This window comes from Mustela nigripes, chromosome 3 (genome assembly GCF_022355385.1).
Source record: "Mustela nigripes isolate SB6536 chromosome 3, MUSNIG.SB6536, whole genome shotgun sequence".
In the NCBI taxonomy this organism is placed as follows: Eukaryota; Metazoa; Chordata; class Mammalia; order Carnivora; family Mustelidae; genus Mustela; species Mustela nigripes.
The window spans coordinates 55,356,466-55,371,657 of record NC_081559.1 but is presented as its reverse complement, the minus strand read 5'-3'; the positions used below and the strand labels follow the sequence as shown (position 1 = coordinate 55,371,657).

The 15,192-nt window shown below is 42.5% G+C and overlaps 1 pseudogene; it reads right to left on the bottom strand.

Annotated features, from left to right (window-relative positions):
* Window positions 1-13,103: 13,103 nt before the first annotated feature.
* Window positions 13,104-14,485, bottom strand: LOC132014466 (keratin, type I cytoskeletal 18-like; annotated as a pseudogene).
* Between the last annotated feature and the right edge of the window lie 707 nt (window positions 14,486-15,192).

Below are 15,192 nucleotides of genomic sequence, written 5' to 3'. Positions count from 1 at the left end.
TAGGACTCACTCTCCTATCTAATACTCGTCCCCTCCTCGCTGCTCCTGCCAACCACATGATGACACTCTTCTCCTGAGGCAAAAAACAACTCCCACATCTCATAGAAATCCTTCTCCTGTGTGCTCCTGTGTGCTCTATCTCCTCTAGATATCTAAGAAGAAGTTTTTAAAATACAGAAACACTTTTCTCTCTCAAAAGGGTATCAGTTCTTGGCTCTGAAAGCTTGAATTTCCAAACTATTTTTTTCTTCTGGGTTCCTTTAAAAGGCCTGTACTCAACATCACAACTGAGCAATGATTTTGTTATTATTCTGAACTCTATCTCACCTCCCCCCGAAACAAGCTCCAGTGAGTTAAAATGTGTAGGGCTATAAAGACATAGGGGAATAAAAAAAAATACCTCAGGTAATATTAGGAAAAAACAAACCATACCATACACACATACACGCCCCCCCCTTTGGCCTGGACAGCGTTTGAAACATTTAACTACCTGTCCATATTTTTAGTTGGATGATTTAATCTAAAAAGCTGTATTTTGGGTGCTTGGGTGGCTCAGTCAGTTAAGTGTCTGCCTTTGGCTCAGGTTATGATCCCCGGGGTCCTAGGATCAAGTCCCACATGGGGCACCCTGCTTAGTGGGGAGCTTACATCTCCCTCTGCCTTCCACTCCCCCTGCTTGTGCTCTCTCTCTCTCTGTCAAATAAGTAAATAAAAACCTTTAAAAAAAATCAAAAAATGAAAAAGCTGTATTTCTGCTTTCTCTTGGAGTCATGGCCACACTGGGCTGTAACAGTCACCGGGCTGTCCGAGGGGATAACCCTGCCTGCCCCAGTTTGATGAGGTTCCGGGTTTGCTGAGCGCAGGACCGGGCTCCAGAAGGCATTTGTAACCTCTTGTCCTCAGCAACGTTTTTCAGTTAGCCTTACCCCTTCTTGTCGCACCTCTTCAGGTATTCCAGACCTCTGTACCGTCCTTAAACTCCTTACTCTCCTCCTAAAACCTATTCCCCTGTACTCTCAGTGGAGGACTTATTCTACTGAGAAAATTGAGGCCAAAATTACAGACATTTCTATTGTCCAACCTACAAAGTTTTTGACATCCGTACTGGTCTTACCTCCACTCTCAGGATGGACAATCCTCCTCTTGGTCAAAACAACCTCTTCAGTTATGCTATTTAAAACCACAATGTTGGGGAGCCTGGGTGGCTCAGCTGGTTGAATGATTTGCAGTTAGGTCATGATCTCAGGAAATTGAGCCCGGAGTCAGGCTCTGTGCTCTGCATGGAATCTGCTTGAGATTCTCTCTCTCCCCCTAACCCCCTTTCCCTGCTCGGGGTACTGGGATTGTGCCCTGCATTGGGTTCCACACTCAGCGTGGAGTCTGCCTGAAATTCTCTCTCTTTCTCCCTTTGCCCATCCTGTTTGTGTTCCCTCTCTCTCTTTCAAATAAATAAATCTTTTTTAAAAAGCAGGCAAAAACCAAATAAAAACCATAATGTTGGGGCATCTGGGTGGGTTAGTGGGCTAAGTCTCTGCCTTCGGCACAGGTCACGATCTCAGGGTCCTGGGATCAAGCCCCAAATCGGGCTCTCTGCTCAGCAGGGAGTCTGCTCCCCCCCACCTCTCTGTCTACTTGTGATCTCTGTCTGTCAAATAAATAAATAAATAAAATCTTTTTTAAAACCACAAAAAACCCATAATGTTTCTATAATTATAGAAATGACATACCCTAGTAACTGTTCAACCAAAATTAAAAAATAAAAGTAATCCCCTCCACAAATCCACAAGGATACTATGCCCCAAAAGTGAATACTGGTAAATTACTGGTAAATACATGGCATGTATCCTTCCTATTTGGACACACTCATACCCACACAGAGATAAAACCCCATATAAAGCTAAACATATGTATATACACATAATTCTTTTTTTTTTTAAGATTTTATTTATTTATTTGACACAGAGATATCACAAGTAGGCAGAGAGACAGGCAGAGAGGGGGAAACAGGCTCCCCACTGAGCAGAGAGCCCGATTCGGAGCTAGACCCAGGACCCTGGGATCATGACCTGAGCCAAAGGCAGCGGCTTAACCCGCTGAGCCACCCAGGTGCCCCTATTCACTTAATTCAATTGTGTTTTTCCACCCTGTGATTGTGTATTGTCATACAATATGTTTTTTTCTACTTAACAAGGATTGTGAATGCCTTTATGTGTTAGTACATGTAAAACTACCTCCAGTGGCTGCAAAATGTTCCATTGTTGGAGTATACCGTACTTATTAGAACCTTACCAAAAATACAGAAGCAGTGTATGCCCACTAAAAATAATCCAGATTATACAGAAGTGTAAATGGTGCAAGATTCTTCCCGTCGCATACTCCTCCACACGCATTCTCCCTGTGGGAATTATTATTAGCGGTTTACTGGAAACCTTTACAAACTTTTTAAAAAGTCAGATGTATTGAAGTGTAATTCATATGCAGTAAACTTTACCCTCTGTGATGTATAAATGCGTGCAGTTGTGGAACTGATACCACAATTGAATTAAGGAATTCAATTCATCACAACAAACATTTCTCTTGTGTCCCTTTCAGGTGACTTCCTTCCCGACCTTCAGCCCTGGCAACCACTGATCTGTTTTCTGTTCCTATAGTTTTGCTTTTTTCAGGAGGGTCATATGGATGGAATTACATTGCATGCAGCCTTTTAAGTGTGGCTTCTTTCACTTAGCATAATGCATAGGAGATTTGTCCATGTTTGTATGTTACTGAGTCCTTATTTTGTCTAGTACATGGAAACAGTTTTTGTTTCCAAAAATGGAGCATGTTATACCTAGAACTTATATATATAATACATAATATTTTATATTAGAAATATAATATATTTATATTAGAAATATAATATACAATAGATAATAGGTATAAACATAAATGTATATGTATAATGTATATATAATATATAAAAACATAAATGTGTAAATGTTTTTGTTTGTTTTGCCTAAATATTATAACCCAACTTCATATAATTTATTAAATCTAGATCTAATTCTTCCTATCTCATAGCTTCCCAGTATTCCATCATATATTTGCTACATAATCTATTTCACTGTTCTTCTCTCAATGGACATTCAGGTCACATACAATTTTTCACTATTTCAGGCAAGTTTGAAAATAGATACCAGTAAAACATATACTTACTCATAATTTCTTGTGTCTGTATAGAGGTATTTCTGTAAGATAGACTTTTAGAAGTGGAAATGCTAAGTCAAAAGTCAGGTACATTGAAAATTTTAATTGATACTTCCAAAGTGCTCCCTCAAATGATTGTATATATTTAAATTCCATCAACCCTCTCTGTGAGTATCTTTTTCCCCAAAACCTCACCAACAACAGATATTAATCCTTCAAATTTTTGTTGATCTTATTGGCAAAATGATGGTATTACTGCATCTCTCTCCTCCCTAATGAGATAGATCATTAAATATACATTTATTAACTATTTGACTTTCATCTTCTATGAAATGCCAGTTAATTGTTTTCATCCATTTTTCTATTAGATTGTCATTTTTATTTTATTTATTTATTAAAAAGATTTATTTATTTTTTAGAGATAGAGAGCAAGTGGGGGGAGGGACTGAGGGGGAGAGGGAGTCAGCGTGGAGCCCAACACAGGGCTCCATCTCACAACCCTGAGATCATGACCTGACTCAAAACCGAGTCTGATGCCTAACTGAAATGGGGTGCCTGGGTGGCTCAATCCGTTAAGTGTCTGACTCTTGATTTCGGCTCCTGTCATGATTTTAGGATTGCGAGATGGAGCTCCGTGTAGGGCTCTGTGCTGGGCATGGAGCCTGTGTAAGATTCTCTGTCTACCTCTCCCTCTGACCCTCCCCACCCCCTCCTTGCTCACTCGTTCTGTCTTGCTAAAAAAAAAAAAAGAAAGAGAGAATTTGAAGGGTTCTTTATATATTAGGTAGACTGAAATGTTTTTTCTAGTCTACTTGTTTATAGGGTCTGTAGAAGCTGTTCGTTTTTTATTATGTAACACCTTTCTTTACGATTCCTGGACCATATCATATATAGGGATATCTTTCCACCCCAAGACTTTTTTTTTTCAAAAGATTTTATTTATTTATTTGACAGAGATCACAAGTAAGCAGAAAGGCAGGCAGGGGTGGTGGAGGTGGGAAGCAGGCTCCCTGCTGAGCAGAGAGCCCAATGCAGGGCCTGATCCCAGGACCTGAGATCATGACCTGAGCTGAAGGCAGAGGTTTAACCCACTGAGCCACCCAGGCGCTGCCCCCCTCAAAAAAATTTTTTTAAGAAAAATCTATGTTTCCATCCACAAAGGACAGAAACAAACAAAACCTAGATCTTGGGTTGCAAAATATTATTTCTAAATAGTCTGATATTTCAGACTATTAGGAACTATAGGGACTCTAGTTCTTCAACTTGGGCCTGGGGGAAGGCTAGCCTTCCTTCGTTGGACCTCTCGGGCTTACCTGCCTATCCATATTTCTCCTTTCTCCAATAGAAGCAAGCTCAGTAACAAAGTCAGAGACTAAAAATGCACCCCAAGATTTCAAAGCCATTCTCAACTCCACAGTTTACTAATCTTTTGCTGAGAGACATATAAATTGTTTCAAATTTTCCCTATTATAAGCAATACTGTCTTGAGCACTCTTGTACGTATCTCTTTGCCTTTGAAGAATCTTGCAATCTTGTATATTTTTTCCTCCTATGTGAGCATTTTTATACGTTTTTTGGTAAGATTTCTTTTTGCAAGATAAATTTCTAGAAGGTGGATCAAAGGTTAGGCTTATGTCAAATTTTATTTATCTGAGCTCCTGGAAGCCACATCATCAGACTACTTGGGGACCTTGTTCTATCAGGTATCCCCGCTCTTCCATAAATCTTTGGTGTCTCTCAATCTATGAGCTCTTTCCTTCCAACCTACAAGTATGCTCTGGACTCACACTTTCCTAGAAACAAAGCAAAATAAAACAAAATAACTTCTCTTGAGTCTGCACTTTTTTTTTCTACTTGTCATCATATCTCTTTTCTTCTTAGCCAAATTGTTGACAGGGTGGTCCACCCTTCCTCATCGTTCTTTCACACTGTCCATTGCTGTCTGTTTTCTACCCCCTGTACCCCACTGAAGCCGCCGTGGAAAAAGACACCTCGGGACCTCCTGGTGGTCTTCTCAATTTCATCTATTGACCACTCCCTCTTCCCTATTAGTTGTTAGTTTCTGCCTCCATGACACCAGCTCTTTCCTGGTACTCACCTTCTTTCTCCATCTCCTTTGGGTTCCTTCTACCAAGGCTCACTCCCTTAACTTTGGTGTTCCCACTGTCCTGTTCTTGATCCAATGCTCTTCTTTCCATCCACACCTCTACCCCACTGACTCTATGTATGTACTCTCATTAACTTAATGCCAACCACACATGTAGGCTAAATAATATCCCTTAGCTATATCCAAGTCCTGATCTTTGGAGCCAGTGAATGTTGCCTTATGTGACAGAAGGGACTTTGCAGTTGTGAATAAGTTAAGGCTCTTAAGATGGGGAGATGTAACCACAAGTGTCCTTATAAAAGGGACACAGAGGGAGACTTGACAATAGAAGATACAAGCGAAATTCTACAGTGCTGGCTCTGAAGATGAATGAAGGGCCACAAGTCAAGGAATGTAGTTGGCTTCTAGAAGCAGGAAACAGTAGGGAAAGTTCTCCTCTAGAGCCTTCAGAAGGAACTAGCCCTGCTGACACCTTGACCTTTAGCCCAGTGAGATGGATTTTAGACGTTCCACCTTCAGAACTGTGAGAGAATAAATCTATATTGTCTTAAGACACTAAGGTTGTGGTAATTTATTACAGCAGCCTCAGGAAATGAACACAATGCCCAAATCTATATCTCTAAATACCAGAACTCTTTTCTGATTTTCAGGGTCATAGCTGCATCTGGCTGTTACCTTCAAATTCAACTTGACCTAAAAAGGTCCCTCCTCCACCTACCTTTCCCCGTTCCATTTAAGGGAACCGCTATTCCCCAAGTCACGCAAGTCAGAACCCAGGGGTCTTCCTGGCCTTCTTTCCCTACACCCATTAGTCAGCGAGTCCTGTAGTGTTTTTTTCAAATATGTCCCCTCTTCTCCATCCCTATAGATTAGATTGATCCCCTCCTCAAATCCACCTTCCAGGCCAAAGCTAAGATGAGCTTTCTAAAGGCAAATCTGCCCAAACTCCATCCTTTAACAACTGCCCAGCATCAAGCCCCAGCTCTGGCACAGACCATACACGGCCCTCCGCTTGCTAGCTATGTCTGTTAACACCTTGAACTCTAGTGACATTGAGCCGTTTGCCATTTCCCCATCTATACTGGCTACTTTTGTGTCTTCATGAAGCTTAATGACCTGCCCCTCTGCTGCCCCAGCCCTTTCTTTGCTCAGCATTAACCTGTCTTTACAACTGAGCTCATTTTCTCTAATAAGGCAGGGCTCCGTGTCCTTTCTCTGTTCTCCTGCAGCATTTTATGTGTGTCTGCTACAGCACAGCAGTGTCCACATGAAGGGGACATTCTTCGTATGCATCCTGAAGCCAGGACCAGTGTCTTATCCATCTTTTCAATAAAGCTCGGTAGTTTATACCAGGCCTAGTAAATGTCTGTTGAACTGAACTGAATTGCACTATGGGCAGAAAAAAAGTATTTCATTTGCTCATAATATTTCAAAACTTTAGAAAGTTCTCTTTTATAAAAACTTAATCTCTTCTGACAGTTCTGGGCTATAGCCACATAGAGCAAAAAGCAAGAACACAAAACTGACATTGTCTAGAAATTCCCAGAGTGAGGCATTTAAAAAAGGAACAATGAAAATGTAAGTACACTCTGTGGTCAGCCCATCTTTTCAGTGTTCTTTCAAGAAACACATCTGAAATTTTATTGTTCCTTGATGTTCAAAACTGGCCAGAATATTTAAGAAAATGTCTTGGTATTTTGGATTTGACCTTTGACAAGCCCAGAAGCTGACTTTTTGAGTCAGCTGTGAAAGGTAAATGCAAAGCACATAGGCTTTCACCCACAGCCAAGCCCTCGGGTGGAGCACACATTCTGTGTAAATAAATGAAGCAGCTAGTAGAGCTCTTTCTTTATAAACAAAGATAATATCCTAAAGCGATAGAATGGAGAGATCTACGTGATATACTGCTAGGGGGCGAGAGCAAAGCACAGAATGGTGTGTACAGCACAGCCCATTTTCTGTAAGGAAGGGAGGAGTGATATATTTTAGCATACATAATCAGAAGCTAATAAATGTAGTTATCTGCAGATATGAGGTAGCTAAGTGGACAGGGATGGGGCAGGAGTGACATTTCTCAGTATCTACCTTCTCATAGTGTTAGATTTTTTAAAAAAAGATTTTATTTATTTATTTGGGAGAGAGAGTAGGACTGTGGGGGAGAGCAGCCGAGAGAGGGAGAAGCAGCCTTCCCACTGGATGGGGTGCTGATGTGGGGCTCCATCCCAAGGCCCCAAGACCATGACCTGAGCCAAAGGCAGATGCCCAATTGATTGAGCCACCCAAGTGCCCCAGTGGTCAGATTTTTCAATCATATAAACATATAATCTATTTAAAATAATTGTAAAAAAATAAAGTAATATCAGACATAGGCCAGTAATATCGCCAAGATGATATGTTACCATTTGAGAAGCAATAGTGTATTTTTAGTTTCTGGCCTAAAGTCTTCTTTCACTTTTAACACTTGATTTATAAATAATATCAGATTTTTTAAAAATTACAAAAATAAAAAGAGCACAAGGAAGATCTGTGTGTCCTTTACCAGATAAATTTCTTATTAGCATTCAATCGCATATGAATGTACTCTAGATATGATCTACTTCTAATTTTGTGTCTGAACCATCTGAAGTTCATGATCCTCTACTTCTAAATATTTCCACATGTATTTCTTTTTTTTTTTAAGATTTTATTAATTTATTTGACAGAGATCACAAGTAGGCAGAGAGGCAGGCAAAGAGAGAGGGGGAAGCAGGCTCCCTGCTGAGCAGAGAGCCCGATGCGAGGCTCCATCCCAGGACCCTGGGATCACGACCTGAGCCAAATGCAGAGGCTTAACCCACTGAGCCACCCAGGCGCCCCTCCACATGTATTTCTATAGACTCTAAGCACAGTAGGGTGACCAGGTCCCTGAATTGGCAATGATATGATGTGAACCAGAGAGTCTTCTTGTGGAAACAGATGTCTCCTAAACCTAAGACCATCTTAACTTTCACATTGTACAAAATGGACTTCGGGCCATCTACTGTTACAGGTGAGGAGCTCATCAAACACATCCCATAGATTCCCAGTCAGTCTCAGAAGATCAGTTTTTCCTTCTCTTGTTGGTATAAATCAAGCCATTCATTTCTAAAAGCCTGAAGCTTCCCCAGTGTCCCAAATTTTAAAAATTCTACATGCTCTCATTATAGCTCAGTAACAGGCTTGGAAGAAGATTCCTCAATTTTACATTGTTTAAAAGGGATTGTTTTTTGAAGATTTTATTTATTTATTGACAGACAGAGATCACAAGTAGGCAGAGAGGCAGGCAGAGAGAGAGGGAGAAGCAGGTTCCCTGCTGAACAGAGAGCCCAAGGGCTTGATCCCAGGACCCTGAGATCATGACCTGAGCCGAAGGCAGCGGCTTAACCCACTGAGCCACCCAGGCGCCCCTAAATAAATAAAATCTTAAAAAAAATTTTTTTTTGGCCTATTACTATGTATATAACACCTTGATGAAAATCCTTCTGTTAGTATATATCTGTTCATTTGTTTGATGATTTCTTTTTTATTTTTAAGATTTTATTTATTTATTTGACAGAAAGAGAGAGAGAGAGAGATCACGAGTAGGTAGAGGGCCAGGCAGAAGGGAGGGGGAAGCAGGCTCCATGCTGAGCAGAGAGCCCGATGTGGGGCTTGATCCCAGGACACTGAGATCACAACCTGAGCTGAAGACTGAGGCTTAACCCACTGAGCCACCCAGGGACCCCTGTTTGACTGTTTCTATAGCATAAATTTCTGAATGTGGGGTTGCTGGATCAAAAAGTGTGCCTCTATTTTTGATGTTTGATGCCTCCTGCCAAACTGTCCCCCTGAAAGTGTGCTACAATTTCCAGTCCCACTAACAGTGTGTGCAAGAATGTGGTGTCCTACTCTTAGAACCCACCTGGTCTCTGGAAGCTTGCAGTTCACAGTCCCTACCGAGACATCAGACTGTCTGGGTTCACACCCTACTTCTGCAACATACTAGTGCTCTTTTGTAAATGATATGATCTTATTAAATATTTCCTTTTCCCTCCAAGGGGAATTATAATAACACCCTTCTCCCATGAGATACTGGCACTTGTTACTTCTAGCTCCTGTCCAAGCCTCAAGAATAGCCTTTCAGCTGCTTTGTCTAGTCTGAGGCTGGGGGCAGAGCCAGGCACTAGTACTGTGGACAGTGAGCCCGAGGATGGGGCCACGGGAGGGAGCTGGAATGTAAAAACAGAGTCACTTTTATTACTTTCTTTAGGTGTGTCATGACACATGACCGAGAATTCAAAACCAAGTTTTCTGGTTTTGTTTTTGCTTTTTTTTTTTTTTTGGTAATAGTTTTTTTTTTTTTTAAAGATTTATTTATTTATTTTAGAAAGAGAGAGCACAAGTGGGAGGGGCTGAGGGGAGAGAGAATCTCAAGCAGACTCTGTGCTGAGCGAGGAGCCCAACACAGGGCTTGATCTCATGACCCTGAGATCACGACCTGAGCCAAAACCAAGAGTCAGATGCTTAACCAGTGCCATTACCCAGGTACCTCAGGAACAGGTTTTTAGAGGTAATGTATATATCATATAATTCACCTACCTAAGTATATAATTCAATGGCATTTAGTATTTTCAGAGGTGTGTAAGCAAAAGTGCAATCAATTTTGGCATATCTTCATCACTCCAAAAAGAAACCCCATAGCCTTTAGCTGCCACCACCAAACTTCTGTTTCCCCCTTTCCCCCAGCCCCAAGTGACCCCTAATCTACTTTTTGTGTCTATATATTTGCCTATTCTGGACTTTTCATATAAGTGGAATTTTACAATATTTGGTTCTTCATGACTGGCTTCTTTCCCATAGCACGAAGTACTCAGGATCCGTCCATGCTATATGAGGCTTCCATACCTCATTTGACAAATAATATCCCCGTGTATAGATATACTACATCTTGTTCACTCATTTATCTTGGTAGCCATTTGGGTTGTTTTCAATTTTTTGTGGTTAGAGATAATGCTGCTATGAACATTTGTATGCAACTTTTTGTGTGGACACATGTTTATTTCTTGGGTAGATACCTAACAGTAGAATTACTTGGACATTTGTTGTTTTTTAATATGAATAATGTTGTAATATATACCTTGGAAAAAGATGAGAGAAAAATATCCACGTCAAAGGAAAAGAATATACGGGTGACTAGAGCTTAATCTCTCTGAACAATGAATTTGGCTCTATAAAACATGTTGTTGTAAAGATTCGTGGATAGATAGAACAGAAGGTCTTTGGGGCACCTGGGTGGCTCAGTGGGTTAAAACCTCTGCCTTCGGGACGCCTGGGTGGCTCAGTTAGCTAAGCAGCTGCCTTCGGCTCAGGTCATGATCCCAGCGTCCTCGGATCGAGTCCTGCATCGGGCTCCTTTCTCAGCAGGGAGCCTGCTTCTCCCACTGCCTCCACCTGCCATTCTGTCTGCCTGTGCTCGCTCTCTCTCACTCTCTGACAAACAAATAAAATCTTTAAACAAACAAACAAACAAACAAACACCTTCTGCCTTCAGCTCAGGTCATGATCCCAGGGTCCTGGGATCAAGCCCTGCATCGGCCTCCCTGCTCAGTAGGGAGCCTGCTACATCCCCCTCCCTTGTCTGCCTTTCTGCCTACTTGTGATCTCTGTCAAATAAATAAATAAAATCTTAAAAAAAAAAAAAAAAGGACAGAAGGTCCTTGGTACGAGTAAATTCTCAAAACACGATAGCTACTATTCTACACCTGCCAAACCTGGAAGTAAAAATCCTCATGGGCCTAGCCTCTTCGTCAGTCCATCCCGTCAACAGTATCAGATTTCCCCGGTTTTTCTTTTTTATGACCTTGTATTTTATTTTGTCAGCCCCGACATAAGCCTTCTGTAACTGCCAGACTGCTACCGCCTGTGGAAACTGAAGCCGGGCTCTGCCCAGAGTGAGCTGTTCCTCATCATCCTCGCATCCGAGCTCCCGCTGACTTCTCCGGGTTGCTGACTCCTGCCCCCGCACCCCCACCGCAGGCCCTGCTCTCATATCCCTCAATTCCGAGACACAGCAGAGACCATCCATCATCTGCCCAGGTCTTCTGTGACCCCAGCCCCATCTCTCCTCTCCCGCTTCTTCCCCATTGTCATTTATCCCCTCTAAGCCCCCCGGCCTGTTTTGTGATTTTGCACCAGTCTAGGCTTTCTTTTTCCACTTTGTTGAGCATTCTGTTATGGTGTGGAAAATTTCCTACGAAAGTCCCCTGCTCCGTGCTTCTAAAGATAGTGGCAACTTGTCCTCAGTGTCCTCTTTTCTTTGTAAAGTACCACAAGCTCCTTGTTTCCCTATCGGGCTCACTTCCCCTTCCCCTTAAGTGTCTGCCATTGAAAATAGCACTTTGCTCAGTTCTTAAAGGCGTGGGGGAGCTGGACCGCGTGTCTGCCTGAGCCAGGAGGGCTTCCGTGCTTCCAGATCCGGCTCACTGAGAACCACTTGACCCACCATGTCCGCTGTGGGGCCACTCCTTTCTTCGGCAGCCATGGCCAAGTGCATGGCTCAATCTTTCCTTGCACTTGATCGGTCTGGTTAAACCCTTCTATTATCTCGGGCTCTCTTTGGGTACTGTATTCTGCCCATTTTCAACTTGCAACAATCCTGTCTCTTTTCATAAACCTTTGATTTTTGAATGGAGTGTTTTTGTTCTTTTATGACCTGGTTCTGCTCTTAACACCCCCGTTCTGCTTCATCTATTCTTTGATGTCACTGTTTCGGCCCCAGTGTCTTCACCTTGGTTTTTATCTGTCTGTGCTCTCTCTTAAATGCTTCTGAGGTAAGATCTATTTTATTCTTGGAGGGCTTTAGCTATATTCCTTTAGACAGCTCTCTCTATGTCATTGAAAAAAAGTTCCATCATTCTGAAATCTTTAAAGGGGAGCATAACTTCAGTTCTTCACTCTTTTACCTAATTCCCTACATTTTAAGAAATTAATTTCAATCTCTGACATCGCATGAATAGAAATAATAAAATTTTTCACTCTGTGCTTTATGATCTCTGGCATTTTAAAAAAGGATTTTATTTATCTGACAGAAAGAGAGAAAGAGAGCCCAGAGCAGGAGTGGTAGCAGAAGGAAATGGAGAAGCAGGCTCCCCGCTGAGCAGGGAGCCCGATGTGGGGCTCAATCCCAGGACCCTGGGATCATGACCTGAGCTGAAGGCAGACGCTTAACCGACTGAGCCACCCAGGTACCCCAATCTCTGGCATTTTTGCTTATAAGAATCTGAGACCTACGAAATTCAAATGGCTAGCATCGGCTGGAAATACCCTTCTCTCTAAAGTAATGGCATTTAAACTTGAGTAATTGATGGACCTTAAAAAAAAAAAAAAGTTTTCTGGACCTGTATCACTGACCTGATAATTTTATTTATAATAAATTGATGTTTTAATAGTTATGGTCCTGGCTAATTTGGACAGTTTCTTGATTTTAGCAACCCTATGGTGACTCAATTCACTTGCATTTTTTCCCCAAACTATCCTGAAACTTTTGTTCATGAGGAAGATTTATGTGCCATCTTCCTCTTTTCTTTTCTCACAGGTCTTTGGTAATTATAATAGTGGCATGATTGAGTCCTGCAGGGTTGAAAACTACCAGAGCAAATGTGGGCCTGAGGCCTGTTGGTATGCCTGTTCATGAAGTGGGCCTACAGGTTGTTCAAAACATGCTTTTGCATCTATCTATCTATTTATCTATTTATCTACCTCTGAACTTTTTATTGACTTCCTGCTCCCCAAAGGGTACCCTGTTTCTGCTGCCTCAATGTCTCAGAATTTTAGTGTCATTGGTCTCAGATACCACATCGCTGTCCTCAATCCTGCAGGTACTGGCCTTCTGGATAGTTTGCAAGAAATTGTTGCTGTCCAGAGTAACACCAAGACACAAACCCTCCCCGTCTGCCAGCAAGCAATGGTGGGTGGTGATCTCAGTGTCCAGCCTGACCTTGATTTTCAGCAGGGCCTGGTACTCCTGGGTCTGGCACTGTGCCTATTCCCAGGTCTGGGACAGCTCTGACTCCATGTGCAGCAGGACCCACTGAGCTGCTCCATCTACATCGTGTAGAGGGCCCCCAACTCCCGCAGGCTGTTCTCCAAGCTGGCTTTCAGTTTTCTCATCAAGTCCAGGTTGACTGGGCCTTATGTTTCAGCTCCGTGAGGGTCATCTCAGCTGCTCTTATCTCAGCGGTCATCGAGGTGACCACTGTGGTGCTGTCTTCAGTCTGCTGGAACCAGTACTTGTCCAGCTCCTCTTGCTTCTTCTGAGGCAGCTCATCATACTGGGCCCAATGTCTGCTGTGATCTTGAGGTCCGGAGATTTGGGGCATCCAACTCCACCATCAACCCAGAGTAAGCAGTTTGTTTGTAGACCCTTTACTTCCTCCTCATGGTTCTAAATGAAGAGCACCTCCTCCCTGAGGGCCTCGACCTCTGTCTCCAGCTGCAGCCGAGTGACATTGGTGTCATCAGTGATCTTGCAGAGTCTATGGATGTCATTCACAGACTGGTGAATGGTCAGCTCCATCTCAGAGTCAACTCTGAAGTCGTCACTGTCTGTGACATTGGCCACAGAATTTGCAAAAATCTGAGCCCTAAGCTCTTGATGGTCTTGAAGTAATGCCCCCAGTCTCTGACCTTCTCTAAATGTTTCCAGATTTTAATCTCTGGTCTCTGATTATCAGCCTCTAGGCTCCTCACTATCTCCAAGTAGGAGGCCAGGCAGTCATTCAGGTCTTGCATGATCTCCTTCTCACCTGGATGCCCCCTATGCCTGCCAGACCTCTAGCAGCAGAGCCCCATGTCTGGCTCCTTGCTCAGTGGCCAGGCTCCTAGAAGCTGGTGGAGAGGGATATGGAGAGATCTGGGAGCTTGAGCCCTTGGGCACCTGCATATACGCTGGCCAGCCAGACCTGGTGGCTGAGCAACTGCATGGAACCTAGGGACTGATAGTTGGAGAAGAAGGGGGAGTGGGTGGTGAAGCTCTGCTGTTCAGGGAGTAAGATGAGAGGCCAGGACTCAGGCTCAGGCCACTGCTCTTGCAATTATTTAGCTTGATTTGAAAAGCCCTTGTAGAAAACATTCACATCTCTGTTATGTGTCTCACTGTTGTTTATCCACTGCCCTGGCTCCTTTCCCAAGATGCATCGTGGGCATCTCCTCCAGCCTCATACCTTCATTGTGCGCAAGGGAGGCGTCCAGTCCTTAACTAAAGACTGTGGACATTTTCTCTCTCTCTCTCTCTCTCTTTTTTTTTTTTTTGGTTTTCTTTTTTTCTTTTGGGGGTTCATATCTATAAATTATTTATTTTCTCCAAATCTGGTTTGCTTCTATGATCTTTCAAACTTCCATACTGTGTCTTTTAAACAAAAACCTGAAAATCTGAACTTGAATGGCTCTTCCCCTATTGAAGGATTTGATTAGTCCTAAACCAGTCTGTTCACACAGATTTCTCTCTCCAAATGCAGCTCTATTTTTAAAGTAGAATTACATCCAGATCCTCTCTGTTTGGAGACTCCTAAGCATTAGTTCCAGCCTATGTTCTCATGGGGTCACAGAGACAGCTGTAGTTTGGGATTAAGAGATTCCCAGAGAAATTCCTCCACTTAAACTACAAAACCTTGGAATCTCTTAACTTCCCTGAGGCTCATGTTTGTCATTTGCAAAATGGGATAATGACAGCTACCATCTTGTGATTCTTGTGAAGAGTTCATGAAATACTGTATGCAAAAGCAGGTTCAAAATTCTATATGGATTCTGTATTTTTAGCTGAAGCTCTGTTCACCCTAATTTCATGTGTTTTTCTTTCAGTCCTTCAACATTTCCTTTGGAAGGTCTCCACTTTTCCCTTTGGC